This window comes from Amborella trichopoda, chromosome 3 (assembly GCF_054954075.1).
Source record: "Amborella trichopoda isolate Santa Cruz 75 chromosome 3, AtrichopodaSantaCruz75HAP2 v2.0, whole genome shotgun sequence".
In the NCBI taxonomy this organism is placed as follows: Eukaryota; Viridiplantae; Streptophyta; class Magnoliopsida; order Amborellales; family Amborellaceae; genus Amborella; species Amborella trichopoda.
In genome coordinates, this window is record NC_142338.1 from 52,355,600 (window position 1) to 52,369,402 (window position 13,803).

The following is a 13,803-nucleotide window of genomic DNA, read 5'->3' on the forward strand; positions in this document are numbered from 1 at the left end:
ATCTCTTTGAGAGCTTGTATACACAAGCAGCCTAAAGGAAAACATCTCTTTCCTCTCTAGACTTAATTAATGAGGAGGGTATTCTCCCAAAACTTACAACAATTTTATTTCAATAGTTTTTATACAGAGCGACAAATAACAATGGCAACTACAACAGGGGAGAGCTTGTATACACAAGCAGCCTAAAGGAAAACATCTCTTTGAGAGCTTGTATACACAAGCAGCCTAAAGGAAAACATCTCTTTCCTCTCTAGACTTAATTAATGAGGAGGGTATTCTCCCAAAACTTACAACAATTTTATTTCAATAGTTTTTATACAGAGCGACAAATAACAATGGCAACTACAACAGGGGAGAGCTTGTATACACAAGCAGCCTAAAGGAAAACATCTCTTTGAGAACTTGTATACACAAGCAGCCTAAAGGAAAACATCTCTTTCCTCTCTAGACTTAATTAATGAGGAGGGTATTCCCAATGATTATCACTGTATTTATAAAAATATAAATTTATTCCTTGAGCGACGTTTTTGTCTTCCATTGTCTTATTTGGCATTATTTATAAAAGATCCTTCTACAGTCACTGAACCAGGTTCTTGGGGTGGATGTTCCAATTGTTGCTAAGCATTTACTGTCGTTAACTATAGAATAAGCTTTTCCTAATTTTTGAAGTCATTTTGATAACTACTTCATCTTTTCTTCTGTTTGTTTTGTGCAACAGGGAAAAAGCGGCTCAAAATGCAATGAGCACGATGTCTACAGATAACTTGTCAGCCAAGAAACATAGGGAGGCAAAAAAAAATGTCAAAGGATCATTTCCATGTCTGAGAAGTCAGGGGAGAACTGTGCATATTGGGTACCTGTCAATAACAAGATTTGGGGTCCATGTACACTGCCTTCAAGGTTGGAAGATCATGCAATGAAATGGGCAAGCATCTAAAGAACCAGAAAACACATTAACTGGGGTAAAAGTTCTCTCTCTCACTGCATCACTTGAGTTTCAGGCTCTTTGGCATTCTAGTTATGAAGGATTTACCGTTAAATGGGAGAATTTGGCATTGGGATTGGTGTTAATTTTGGAACTCTATCAGTCATGGAGTCGCAATTATTCATGGTCAAAAGCGATTGGGAATCAAATGCAACGGGTGAGGTGGAATACAATCGAAGTGACGAGGACTTCAGTGACTCGGATCCTTATCAAAGATGCTGATTGATTCCGAAGACAGAATCACACTTGCACAGTGTGTTGAGAGATAAACAAAACAATGCATTAATGATAAAGCAAGAAACCGTGATAAAAGGTGGGCTTGAAGTTCTTCTAGAGTTTTGGTTAATTTATGGGTAATACACAAGATTCTGAGAGTCAAGGTGTTCTTCTTCCCAAGGCTTGGAGCCATGAACACTATGTTGCTTCTTGTTCTACCGGGTAAATGTTCTGTTTCTATGTTGAGCTTAGCTAGACCATGTGAACCAAGTGGAAAAACAAAAGCAACTTGAGCAAGATCTTTCTTAATAGATGCTTAGGAATTAAAATTGTTGTCAATAGCAAAATTGATCATTTGCTCGGATTCAAGAGAACATCAATAACCAATGCAGTTTAGATATAAGCAATGCATTTTAGAGATCACGCAATATGAATTTCTTCCAAATGTATGTAAACCAATCAAGCAAGTATATTATGAGACTTTTGGTAGTTGTGGCATTTGAATTAAAGCTGCATCGCAAAAATTCATCAATCGCAGCAATATGTCAAAAATAAAATTTTCTACTTTCTCTTGCGATAGAGAGCTCGAAAAATTGGGATGAGTTCATAGAACTACAGTAGAATGTAAATTCTGGATCGAGACTGTTTAGTTGTGGCATTTGAATGGGATTAGATTCCTTCTCATTTGTCCAAGAAATACTCAATCGCATTCAACAAGCCATGAAAGATAACATCTTAGATAAACTTTTTAAGAAATAACAAGCCATGAAAGGTAACATCTTAGATAAACTTTTTAAGAGACAACAAGCCATGAAAGATAACATCTTAGATAAACTTTTTAAGAAATAACATCTTTACTATGCCTTCCCGAAAACAGCTCAGTCCCGACCAATTCCAACGGATCAAGGTTTAGGAATTAGGAACCAACCAATCCAAATAAAAAATCATTAGGGGTGCATGGGCTATGATTAAATATCAGGAACCAGCCTGCTCCCCTATGACACGATCGGTTCTGACTGTTTGTCATTAACTGAACTGCCATCGCCCCACTTATTTTTATTTTTATTTTTATTAAATTTTTAAATAATTTGGATCGACTATCAGCCGAGCAAAACATAAGAACAACATAAAACCTCAACTCTTCATTCCTCTCATCACAAAACATCACCTGTACATTCTCATTTACTTATGTTTTAGACACACCAAATTCCCCTCTCCAACGGATTCGACCACAAAAAAAAATATAAGGCGAAGAGAGAGAAAGAAATGAGTTTCTCTCTCTATCACTCAATGTCTATTTAAGAGATGGGAATGTTTACGGTTTTGGGCTTGGGGTCTTCTTGCACTTTGCGTTTCCCAACAGTGACAGTGGGCACCCCATCTTTGTAAACTGCCTTCACATCCTCTGGGTTTGCATTTTCAGGGAGAGTAAACTTCCTCAGATATTTGGCCCTCCTCCTCTCCATCCATCTTCTTCGCCTTCGTCTTCTTCCCTGCTATGTGAAGAAACCCATTCTCCACCTTCACAACAGATAAACCACAATCACATCAGTGAGTGTAAGAGACTCGGATAAATGACACACGTAAAGCATCAAAAGTCTTATAAGAATACTAGTCCAAACGGATCAAATGTGAAAAAATTATCACATAAAACATGCAGAAGCGTTCTCAAGGGCTGGGTTTAGAGCCAGGCCATCGTGGCCCAAGGTTAGGGCTGGACAGCGTTTGGGCTAGGTCCGGCCCGGGTCAGCCTGACTTGAGCACTTTTTTCGCTAGTGTTCGTGCCTGGTTTGCTTCTAATCTTAATTGACCCAGCTCGGCTCGCCCTCCCCTAGTCAGCCCGATTTAGGCCGGTCTCAGGATAGCCCTATACGTACTAGGGCTGGGATAATGTCAAGGCTGGTCCCACCCGTCGCCACCTCTAGGGCCTAGCTTGAATATTTTTTGGCTCGGTTCAAACGTCGTTATAATGAATACAAATTCGAGTCAGGACCAACTAAAATCTTTAATTATGAATGGGTCTACAATCCAAAGTCGCAATAAAAGTGGGGGGCATGGCGAAGTACGAGTAGCGAGATTAGTTTTTTTTTATTTTCACTCGAGATTTATCGAAAGGGCCCCGCCCCGCGAGACCATCTTGCGTATCTCCTCTCTTGGGCAAAACACTATTTGGGGAACCTTATAAGAATTGTGAGGTGATTATTTTCGAAAGACAAAATTTGAATTTTAAGTTTTGTGATACTTAGATCTAGTCTTTCAAAAATTGGAAGGTCTTTATTCAATTTTGAGGGTTTTTTTTTTTTTTTTAATTAAGTACAGAGATCTTATTTATGCAATGTTTTTACTGAGCATAGTCTATGGGAGACTAGTGTATATATATCTTGGGAAAAAGTTTTATAAGGTTGAGGGTCTAAAAAATCAAATTCAGGCACACCTTCAAGTTTACAAAAAAAAGAGGTTGTTTTGATGTCAAAAAAACCCTCAAATCGATCATCTCAACCTCAAGATGTATAGACATAAAAAAAAAATGGATTTTAACTTTGGGAAATAGTGTATCTTGCAATGTGCTATCTGGGCCGTCAATTTTGAATATTTTATAGTGTTTATAGATTTACTTGGTTTACACTATTTTTTGAAGCTTTAGAATTTATAATTAGAGAAAAATATATTTTTTAGGCCATCACAAAGATTTTTGCTATTGAAAAATGATCCTTTGATACTATTTAGAGGTGCTCCTTACTTTGATTGTTTAAGCCAATGGTTTAAAAAACGGATCGGTGACCCGGATCGGGCTTCCAAAAAACCGATCCGGATCGGCGAATCGACGATTTGGATCGGGTGAATCGGTCAGAATAAAGCTTTAAAAAAATTCGAAAAAATTATTAAAATTCATTATAAATATTGTTTTTTAGGAATTCAATAAAAAATGAGGGTACTCCATTAAGAATTTTCATGTTTTTGAATGAATATGCGAATATTGATATGTTCTTTTCCTGCATGAACCGCCATTCAGCATTTAATTTACAGTATTTCGTGCTCATCCCTACACTGTTGCTGTTGGGACTCGATATGTGAATAATATGGCTGGGATAGGGTGGCCTCAGAATCATCATCATTCTCATTTTCTCTTTGAATAATATGAATTAAAAAAAAAAAAATAACAAATTTTCAAAAAAATCGATCATGGATTAAAAAAAAAATCACAAATTTTCAAAAAATTCTATCATGGATTACAAAAAAAAATTCGATCATGGATTAAAAAAAAAAAATCACAAATTTTCAAAAAATTCAATGATGGATTACATAAAATTCGATCATGGATTACAAAAAAAAACAAACAAGAAAAAACAAAAAATTCAATAATGGATTACAAAAAAAAGAAAAAAACAGTTCGATCATGGATTACAAAAAATTCAATCATGGATTACAAAAAACTCTATCATGGGTTACAAAAAAAGCAAAAAACAAAAAATTCAATCATGGATTACAAAAAAAAAAACAAACATTTCGATCATGGATTACAAAAAAAAAACAAACATTTCGATCATGTATTACAAAACATTCGATCATGGATTACAAAAAATTCTATCATGGGTTACCAAAAAAAAAACAAAAACAAAAAAAGCGATCATGGATTACAAGAAAAGAAAACAAACATTTCGATCATGGATTACAAAAAATTCTATTATGGGTTACAAAAAACCAAAAAATTCGATCATGGATTACAAAAAAACAAAAACAATTCGATCATGGATTACAAAAAAATCGATCAAGTATTACAAAAAAATCTATCATGGATTACAAAAAAAAAATAAAATCCGTACGACTCGCCGATTCACTGTTCGGACTCGCCGATTCCGTACTGTGAATCGACGAGTCGCTGTGCGGAATCGTCCGGTTCTCTCTAGAACCAGACGATTTCCGATTTTTCAACCGATCCGGTCCCTTTTCGCGAATTTCGAGTCGAACCGGGCTAGTCCGGTTCGCCTCGGCGTTCTTTAAAACGCTGGTTTAAGCCCTCAACCTTATACAAAACCACAACGACCTAAAAAGTATTTCCCGGCATATAATAAGAGGGAGTAACTAGATAATAGACTCACATGACTTTCTAATAGATTAGAGGTAAATGGGCACGGGGCCATCCAATTTCGTCGACTTGGTTTCATAAATCCTCACCGTCCATTCCAAAATAATAATGGATGGTGAGGAGAGTTGTATCTCTGGTTATTTTGATGGGGTTGTAGCGCTATCAAATCCTTTTGTTAAAAAGAGATTACGATTGAGAAAGAGAATACGATCCTCTCTTGCCCCTCCACCGAAGGGTCTAGAGTGTGTCTCGGAATTTTGTGAGATTATGGGAAGATATTTTATTATGTGAGTTTTTTTTTGGATATTTTAACATGGGAATGTACGTAATTACACCATTTATTTTTGGTACAAATAGGTCACGATTATTTATATTACAATAATCCGATGTGAAACCTAAGCGCTTGGATGTGTCTCAAAGTTCGATAAACTTTATTTTGAAGTTTGAATTTGGTCAATGAAATAACTGTATCAATTTATTTTCATATCCTATTGTCAAGATTAATTGTGACCACCTTGTAGCAAAGATAAATGGCCTCATTGTATAGTTTTATTTTAAATATTTAATTATTTATTTAGCATATGCAAAAGAATAAATGAATTTTTTTGGTCTTTTGCATTGTTGAGTTTTAGAAGAAAAAAAAGACCATGCCTTACTTTTTAGTGTGATTCTGGTAAGAGTATGTATTTTTTTATTTTAAACTTTTTTAGAAATTTGTTGATAAATGCAAAAAAGAAAAACAACAAGATATAAAGAATAATAAAAGAAAACACACAACTAAAAAACTAAAAAAGAATAGAGAAATAATTTCTATTTTTTTAGTTTTGTATTTTTTATTCTTTGCATTGTTTGGATTTTCAAAAAACTAGAAAAAGAAAATAAATATTTTAGAAAATTAACAAAAAGAAAAGAAAAATATAATTATGTTTGGGATTTTCTTTTATTTTTTTATTATTTTTTTACAAAAAACAAAAAATAAAAATGAAAAAACTGGAATGAAGTAAAAAATTTAAAATGCATGAATGGAAAAAAAAAAAAGGGAATAAATTATATATTTTTAAATCTAATTTATTATTCATATTCAGATTTTCCAAAAATTCAAAGTGAAAAAATTATTTTGAAAAATGAAGAAGGAAAAAACACAAATAGTTTTGGGGCAATTTTGTTTTTTTGTTTTTTTACTGTCTTTCACTTTTGATTTGGCAATTGCAAAAAAAAAAACAAAGAAAATGGAAAAAATGTAATTGAGAAAAGAAAAAAATAGAGACCTCTATGACGAGTTATTCTTGTTGTGTTATTTTCAATTTCAGTTATTATATTTATAATATTTCTTATATTATTTCAAAATTTTCACTATTTTTCATAAAAAAATTTTATTTTTTATTTTTCCTTATTTTATTTTTATAAATAATTATTTAATTTTATATATTGGTCTAAACGGTGAACCTATTCGGTTCGGGTGGTCCGAGCAAACCGGCAACCTCATCAATTCTGTCATCGATCCCATCGTTAATTTCATATACAGCTTTGAAATGTGAACCAATCCCATTTGGGCAGTTCGAACCAACTGGTGGCCTCACCTGTTCTATCACTGGTTGGGCTACGTTGTTTCAATAATAGGGAGGGTGTTTTCTATGCTTCCCCTCCTATATAAAATTTATATACTCTCCCCGATCCAACCGTCCATTTTAAATGGACAATTGAGATGACTCCGCTCACAATATCGCATCTTTATCCTATTTTATTTTTATTTTTTTTCTACATACTATTTTGACACTAAATTTTGGGCATCCATTCTTCCTTTAAACTTACATTTGTATAATATATATATATATATATATATATATATATATTATAATAAAATAATATGGCAAAAACATCTCTAAACGTTTATTTTGATCATCATGTGTTACAAAAAAATTCATTTGAATATTTTTTTAGGTGTGCCCAATTGAAAAGATGACCCGTGCCAAATTTCATATTTATAAGATTTGTAGAAAAAACTAAAAATAAAATACTAAGAAGGATCAATCTTCATCAAAACAGTTACTTACTAATGATGTAAATTGGACGGCTGTATGGGGTAATACTTTCCCGCCAAATAAACATGGCAACGGAGTTTTGAAAAGAGAGAGAGAGGAAAAAGCTCTGCAAATATTTGGCTCTCTGTGGACGAGGCTAGAGAGAGAGAGGGTTTAGGGTTTACTTACCCTGCATTTTTCTAGAGAGTGAGAGAGGGGTATCACAGTGAGCGAGGTTAAAGGTTACAAGGAAAGAACTCGCTGATAAGGTATTATTTTTCATTTTTCATTTGAAAATTTCCATATTGATGCTCAATCTGAGAAATCGAGAACCATCTTCCAATTATTGTTTTCTCGTACGTATTTATAGTTATTGCTTTGTAATTGGGTTTTCCTGATCATTTTTTCTGAACCCATTTCGCTTATATTGGAATCCTGCATTTTAATAATTTATTGCATTAATTTGATTTTTCCTTCCTAACATTTAATGGTTGAAAGCTACTCAATCAGGGCTTATGGTTTAACCCATTTCTAATTGGATCACCCCTGAATATATAGTAAAAATTATACAATAGTCCTTTTGCTATTGTTACTGTCATTGCTGTTTTTTATTTATTATTAGTATAAATTTTGTTGCTATATACTTCTCTGATGATAAAACCTGGTTACTTTGGATTCTCTGCAAATGATATTTTTGTTTGGGAGGATAGGCAAATTCCATCTCCATCCTATTGATGAAATTTTCATTGATTCAAGCTCCAGTGCTTATGTTCGTGATGTCAATTTTGAACTCTCTAATTACTGTGTTGTTACTGTCAACCTAATTATGGCTTAAATTTTTGCTTATGTTTGAAGTCAGATACTTAATTTAAAGCTTCCTTGCAGAGAACGGTAACACATGATGAATTTTCTATTTGTACGATAAATAGGTTTTGAACGCTAACTCTGAACTCTATGGAGTTAATGTTTTTGTTATTGTTGATGGAAGAATTGCCTTTACAGCTTGCCAAATTTACACTCGTGAGGATGGGGACTGTGACTGTGAAATCAGCAATAGGAGATGCCCTCATCACCTTCATGTGGATTAACTCTGCTACAGCGATTGGATCCCTCACTTCCATCATCACCTCTTCCTACCTCCCTCATCTTCAGCTCGGGGATTTCCTCACGACCACTGTGCTGTTCTCCATTATCCTTCTCATTTTCGTGTGGTTGGGGGATGCCATGGGAGGGGCCTCCTTCAATCCCACCACCCTCACTTTGCTTTATGCTGCTGGTCTCGGCAAATGACACCCCCTTCTCCATGGCGCTGTGATCCGAAGCTCAGGTCTTTCTCTCCTGTCTCTCTCCCTCTCTCTATCCCTCTCTCTCTGCATATATGTAAGTGAATTGACTGGAATGGATGTTGATGGCCACAGGCATTTGGATTAATTGGGGGCGATTGGGCGATAGAGAAGGTGATGCCTGTGACATACAAGATCATGGTGGAGGGGCCGTGGCCCTCAGAGGGCCCAAGAGTGGTACTGGTGGCCCTCAGACACAATAGCTCTGTATTGCAGTCATGGTTGCTCACCATTCCCACCGTGGTCACCATTCTCATCGGCTCTCCATACACTGACCCTTCCATGAATCCTGCCAACGTAAGTTATTTAATGCATCAATCACCATGTTTTTATATGCATGCTCCTCCTTTCTTATGACTGTCTAAAAGTTTTTCAGCCGAAAAAATTATAAATTATCCTTGCTTCTCTACCCCATTTCAGAGGGATGTTAATTGATGTTATCACCAAAAGCAGGACAGGACACTTTAGATGGTTTCCATGTTCTATTAAAAAAATAAAATAAGTCTATGTTTTGGGCAAACTCTAGATTATGAGCTTTCATGGATTTGTAATCCTTTACGGTACATGTTAATACAAATGTAAGCTTCCTTGAGATCAATTGATATGCTGGCTTCTCCCATTTTGTTCTCTGAAATGATTTTGTGTGGTTTCTAATTCGAAATTTTAAATTTTGGCCCTTGGGCAGTAGTAGGAGTCATAATCCTCGAAAAGCAGAAAAGGAGTATGCACGATAGTGCCGCCTTGTTGGGTCGCATTCGAAGCATGGTCTTTGTGTGAGTTGAAAGACACAACTTTAAGTGTGGTATCTGCCAGAAAGGTTATTGAGAGAAAACATTTGGCATTGTGATTGTGTATGGCTCTCATGGAAATGGTATCAGTTAAGATTTTCTTAAATTAATTGGTATGTTAACATATTTATTGAAGCAGAGGCAATTCTATCTGATATGAAGATTAATGAATGTGGATGAACTAACTGCTACTTGTTGGATGACCTGGAAGTGGTTATGGTAGTCTAGTAGAAGATGGATTTTCTTGAAAAATCTAGATTAATTTATGCTAATTTTCTTTCAAAACCTCTTAACCCATACAGATTCCCTTGTAGCTCCCTCCACATGCCATAGTCTCTTGTCTCTTGCCTGCTCCGACTTACCGCCCTTTATGCTATATAGATCCTGTATTTTACATTTATTTAATTGATCTTTTGTATCATGTAATATGTAAAGATCCTGTATAGTTAATTGAATCATTTTTTGTAAATTTACTGAGTCATTTAAACTATTGTTATCAGTAAAAGCAAACTACTTAGAATTGTTTGAAATTTGCATATATATTATATTCTAACAGAAATTAGTATCTAATTATATTTGCAATTAGCTTCGAAGAGATATCATTGGGTCATTGCGATGAATTCCTTCAGAGTATTTCTTCTTTGAAAAGGTTTAGGAAAGCACTAAACTTAAAATTCTGGCTAGCTTTACAAAAACCAATTCCGTTCTAATTATTAAGAAAAAGATTTTGATTGTCTATTCAGAATTTTATTATCCTCGATCATAACCTCGTTTCTAGTATCTTTCTTTGATCAAGAAAACACCTTCGTTGGTGTCTCTGTGTATAAATCCAAGATAAATGCTTTGCAATACTTGTATTTCTCCTAGTAAGTCTCGACATTTGTGCCTCCTGCTTTGCGCGCTTGATCCCATTGACAAGTCACTTGTCATTTGAGGTCTTGATGGAAATCAAATGAACATTATGAGGATTGTCAGTAGAGCTAGGGCATCTGCTTAAGTAGAAGTGCATACCATATAATGTCAGTTCTGACTCAAGCCTCTGAATCTTTTATCAAATTGACGATGTTTCTTTGAACTTCACCCAAGTTTCTTAGTTGATTGTGCTGAACATAATGGCCCTTATATAGCTATATTGGCTTGTGATTCTATCACAATCCTCATAGAGTACTTACATTTCTGTCTTCTTGCTTGCAAGGGCATAATCTTCTTCCTTGATATGGAATGTTCCCAATCAGATCTACTTTGGTCATTGTACATGTGAATTACATTTTTCAGAGATTTAATTCCTTATTCTTAGTCACATACAATCATATTTTTACCGGATCTTAACAAGGTATGGGAAACAATCGTAAGGATTAATTGTTGTTGTCCTACTGGTGCCCAGTTTAGCCATTTGGCTCTTACTGTGCTCTCATATTTCATGATTAATGTAAGAATAGGTGCTCACACCCCAATGAATTTACCAAAAAAAAAAAGAAAAAGAATAAAAATGAAGAAGGACACAGTGCCAGAGCCAAGAGTTTGAGAAATATAATGCATGCCATAGAATAAAGATTCACAATGTTTGGAATGTACTGTTGAAAGTTTGGCTCTAATTTTGTGACCACACAATTTGTTTTCCATATATTTGTGGACATTTCAAACATATGGCCAAATATTATGCAGTCTTATAACTATGCATTGTGCATGGTGAAAGCAACCCTGAAATCAATAAATCATTTGTTCGAATGGTCTTCTTGATGTTTCTCATGCACTGGGATGCAACATGGCTTATGGTATTATAGATGTTAACTTCCATCTGGCAATTATGCAACTATATAGCCACCTATATCTCAATCTTGTCATTGAGATTAAGGGACAAGTTTGATGATCTTATGTTTCGTACTTTTCAGCAGAATGTAAGGGATAATGCAAGCAAGTCTTTTTGCTTTTGCAGCAAGCTGGTGTGTATTACTGCTAGTGCCAGTCTGACTTCGTTGAAACTCGTTTTCAGATTATCTGCTTTCCTTTTCTCTCAGGCCAATCTTATGAAACCACCACGTCTTATGATCACAAAACTATATAATGTTGTTTTTATTTTAAATTATTTCTAAAACAGGGCTCATACTCTGACTTGCCAGAGTCCCATATCTGAGTAGGAGGTAGACTTAACCAAGTTGGATGCTCTTGATTCGGGCTAGTCTCAATTAAAAACATTTGGACTTTTAAGAAAGGAAAAATTTCTAGTTCGTGAAATATTGTATGTTGCAACATATTATTTAGACCCTCCATTTTCAAAATTTTCATGTGTTTATAGATCTACTTGATTTGATCCATTTTTAGAGTTTAAAATTTTATAATTAGAAATGAGAATAGAATTATTGTATCTTGCAACACATTATTTAGACCCTCCATTTCAAAATTTTAATGTGTTCATAGATCTACTTGATTTGATCCATTTTTAGAGTTTAAAATTTTATAATTAGAAATGAGAATAGATTCTCAAGCAATACTTATAACTTTTTATATCAAAATTACATTTAGGATAAAATTTAGAGGTGTGCCTTAATTGGATTGTTTAAGGTTGCAACTTTATGCAAGCCACACCCATACTTAAAATCTATTTTTTCTCATGTCCATACATCTTGGGATTGAGATGACTGAAGTTAGGGTTTGTTAGCATCGAAACAACTCCTTCTAGTGAATTTTGGAGGTGTTTAAGGCCTCACCCTTCATATAAACGTTTTCCCATAGTTACACAAATTCAACGCCTATGCCCGTGTGTAGCATTGGTAAAAATGACAAATCTACCATTTATTTTTTTTGATGAAAACAAATCTACCATTTATTCATTTAGGGGAATGTTTTCCTCAGGACAAAAGAGAAGAGTTTTTCAGTGAATCGATATAAACTTGTAAGTTTTATAGACTTGGGTGTTTAACATTGTTGTGTGAATAGAAGTGATAAAATTATGAGCGATTTATGTATGGATTTTAAAATTTTAGATAAAATACAAAAATGCTCCTCTTGTAGGTGGAAATTACAAAGGTTAGTCAACCTGCTTTTTTATTTTTTTCAAAATTATCCCTCGGTCAAAAAAGAAAAATTTGAAAAAAAAAAAAAAAAAAATTGAATACACTATCTAGAAAGTATTTTTTTAGCCCAATTAACATAGGCCGTTCATTTTGGTGAGATGCTTAGATCTAGGCCTTAGAAGGATTTTTTTCATTTCCAATTTTTTTGGATGGCTTTATTATCATTAGATGAACAATGTTAAAAAAGAAAAAAATGATTTTGAGTTTATAAAGGCTAAGATATTGAAATTCACCAATTGAATGGTCTAAATTCATTTTTGGATGGGACCCATTTTGACCATATTTAGGGTTCAAATTGAACTTTTTTTTTTTTGGATTGGTTATTAAGATGAAGAGAGTATGTGTGCAAAATTTTGGGTCATACAAATACCACAAACATGGTTTTCTAGAAATGTCGTTGCATTGTATTATGATACAATCGTTGCATTGGATCATTGCTCTATATATATATATAGAGAGAGAGAGAGAGAGAGAGAGAAATACACAATAGGGTCGTTTGTTTTGGTATAAGGAATCACAATTATTATTAGCCATCAGATATGAAATCGCGCTACTATGAGTGTTCCATTGATTTGGTTTAAAGCCCAAATAAATTTTTTCTCAAACTTTATTAGGTTTTACACTTCACAACTAAAAGTAATTGTGATATCCTTGTACCAAATATAAGTATGGTATATAATCTCTATATAAATACTGCAATACTCGTGACCATATTGTCTTTGTGAAAGAGGGTAATTATCTTCCAACAAGTGGGTTGGATGGCCATGAAGAAAGAGTGATCCACTATCCTATTCATGCCATGTTCTATTATGGGGATTATTGGTCCCAGTGTGTTTCTAGACCACCATGGAAGTTGAGATTCCTCCCAACATGTTTATAGAGAAGGAATGAGATAGTCGATTCTCTGGCCAAGAAAGGAGGTTTGTTGCAAAAGTTGATCATTTGATATGTTTTGTTTATTTGATTGTATTGCAATCCCTGTGATTAACAAATTTATGGAACATTATCAAAAAAAAAAAAAAAAGATAACTGGTCCCTTTTTTTTTTTTAATTCCATTAGTTTTTCATATATCATCAAGCACATGGGCTAGCAACGGGCTAGGCTTGGCCATAGCCCCTAAAAGAACGGCCCAAGCCTGGCCTGCCCCTTGGGGTACTGGGGCCATTTTTGTGACCTATCCCCTAATTTTTCTGGTTCGGCCAACCAGGCCCGACACATGTATATGTGGAGATATATAAAAAGATTAAGTGGGAAAAATGACAGTAATTATTCGTGTTTAGTTTTTACC

At 34.4% G+C, this 13,803-nt stretch overlaps 2 long non-coding RNA genes across 4 annotated transcripts; one reads left to right on the forward strand and one right to left on the reverse strand.

Moving 5' to 3' along the window:
• Positions 1 to 2,350: 2,350 nt before the first annotated feature.
• Positions 2,351 to 3,107, reverse strand: LOC148782953 (uncharacterized). The gene is made up of 2 exons (XR_016051629.1): positions 2,849 to 3,107; positions 2,351 to 2,722 (listed from the first exon to the last, which is right to left on the reverse strand). It is a non-coding gene; the product is annotated as an uncharacterized LOC148782953 (long non-coding RNA).
• Positions 3,108 to 7,394: 4,287 nt separating this feature from the next.
• On the forward strand, positions 7,395 to 10,930 carry LOC148782954 (uncharacterized). Of its 3 annotated transcripts, XR_016052205.1 has the most exons (4): positions 7,395 to 7,578; positions 8,312 to 8,636; positions 8,728 to 8,949; positions 9,338 to 9,595. It is a non-coding gene; the product is annotated as an uncharacterized LOC148782954 (long non-coding RNA). The 3 variants fall into 3 exon arrangements; XR_016052204.1 differs by having other exon boundaries at positions 8,728 to 9,595; XR_016052203.1 differs by having other exon boundaries at positions 7,395 to 8,636; positions 8,728 to 10,930.
• Positions 10,931 to 13,803: the final 2,873 nt, after the last annotated feature.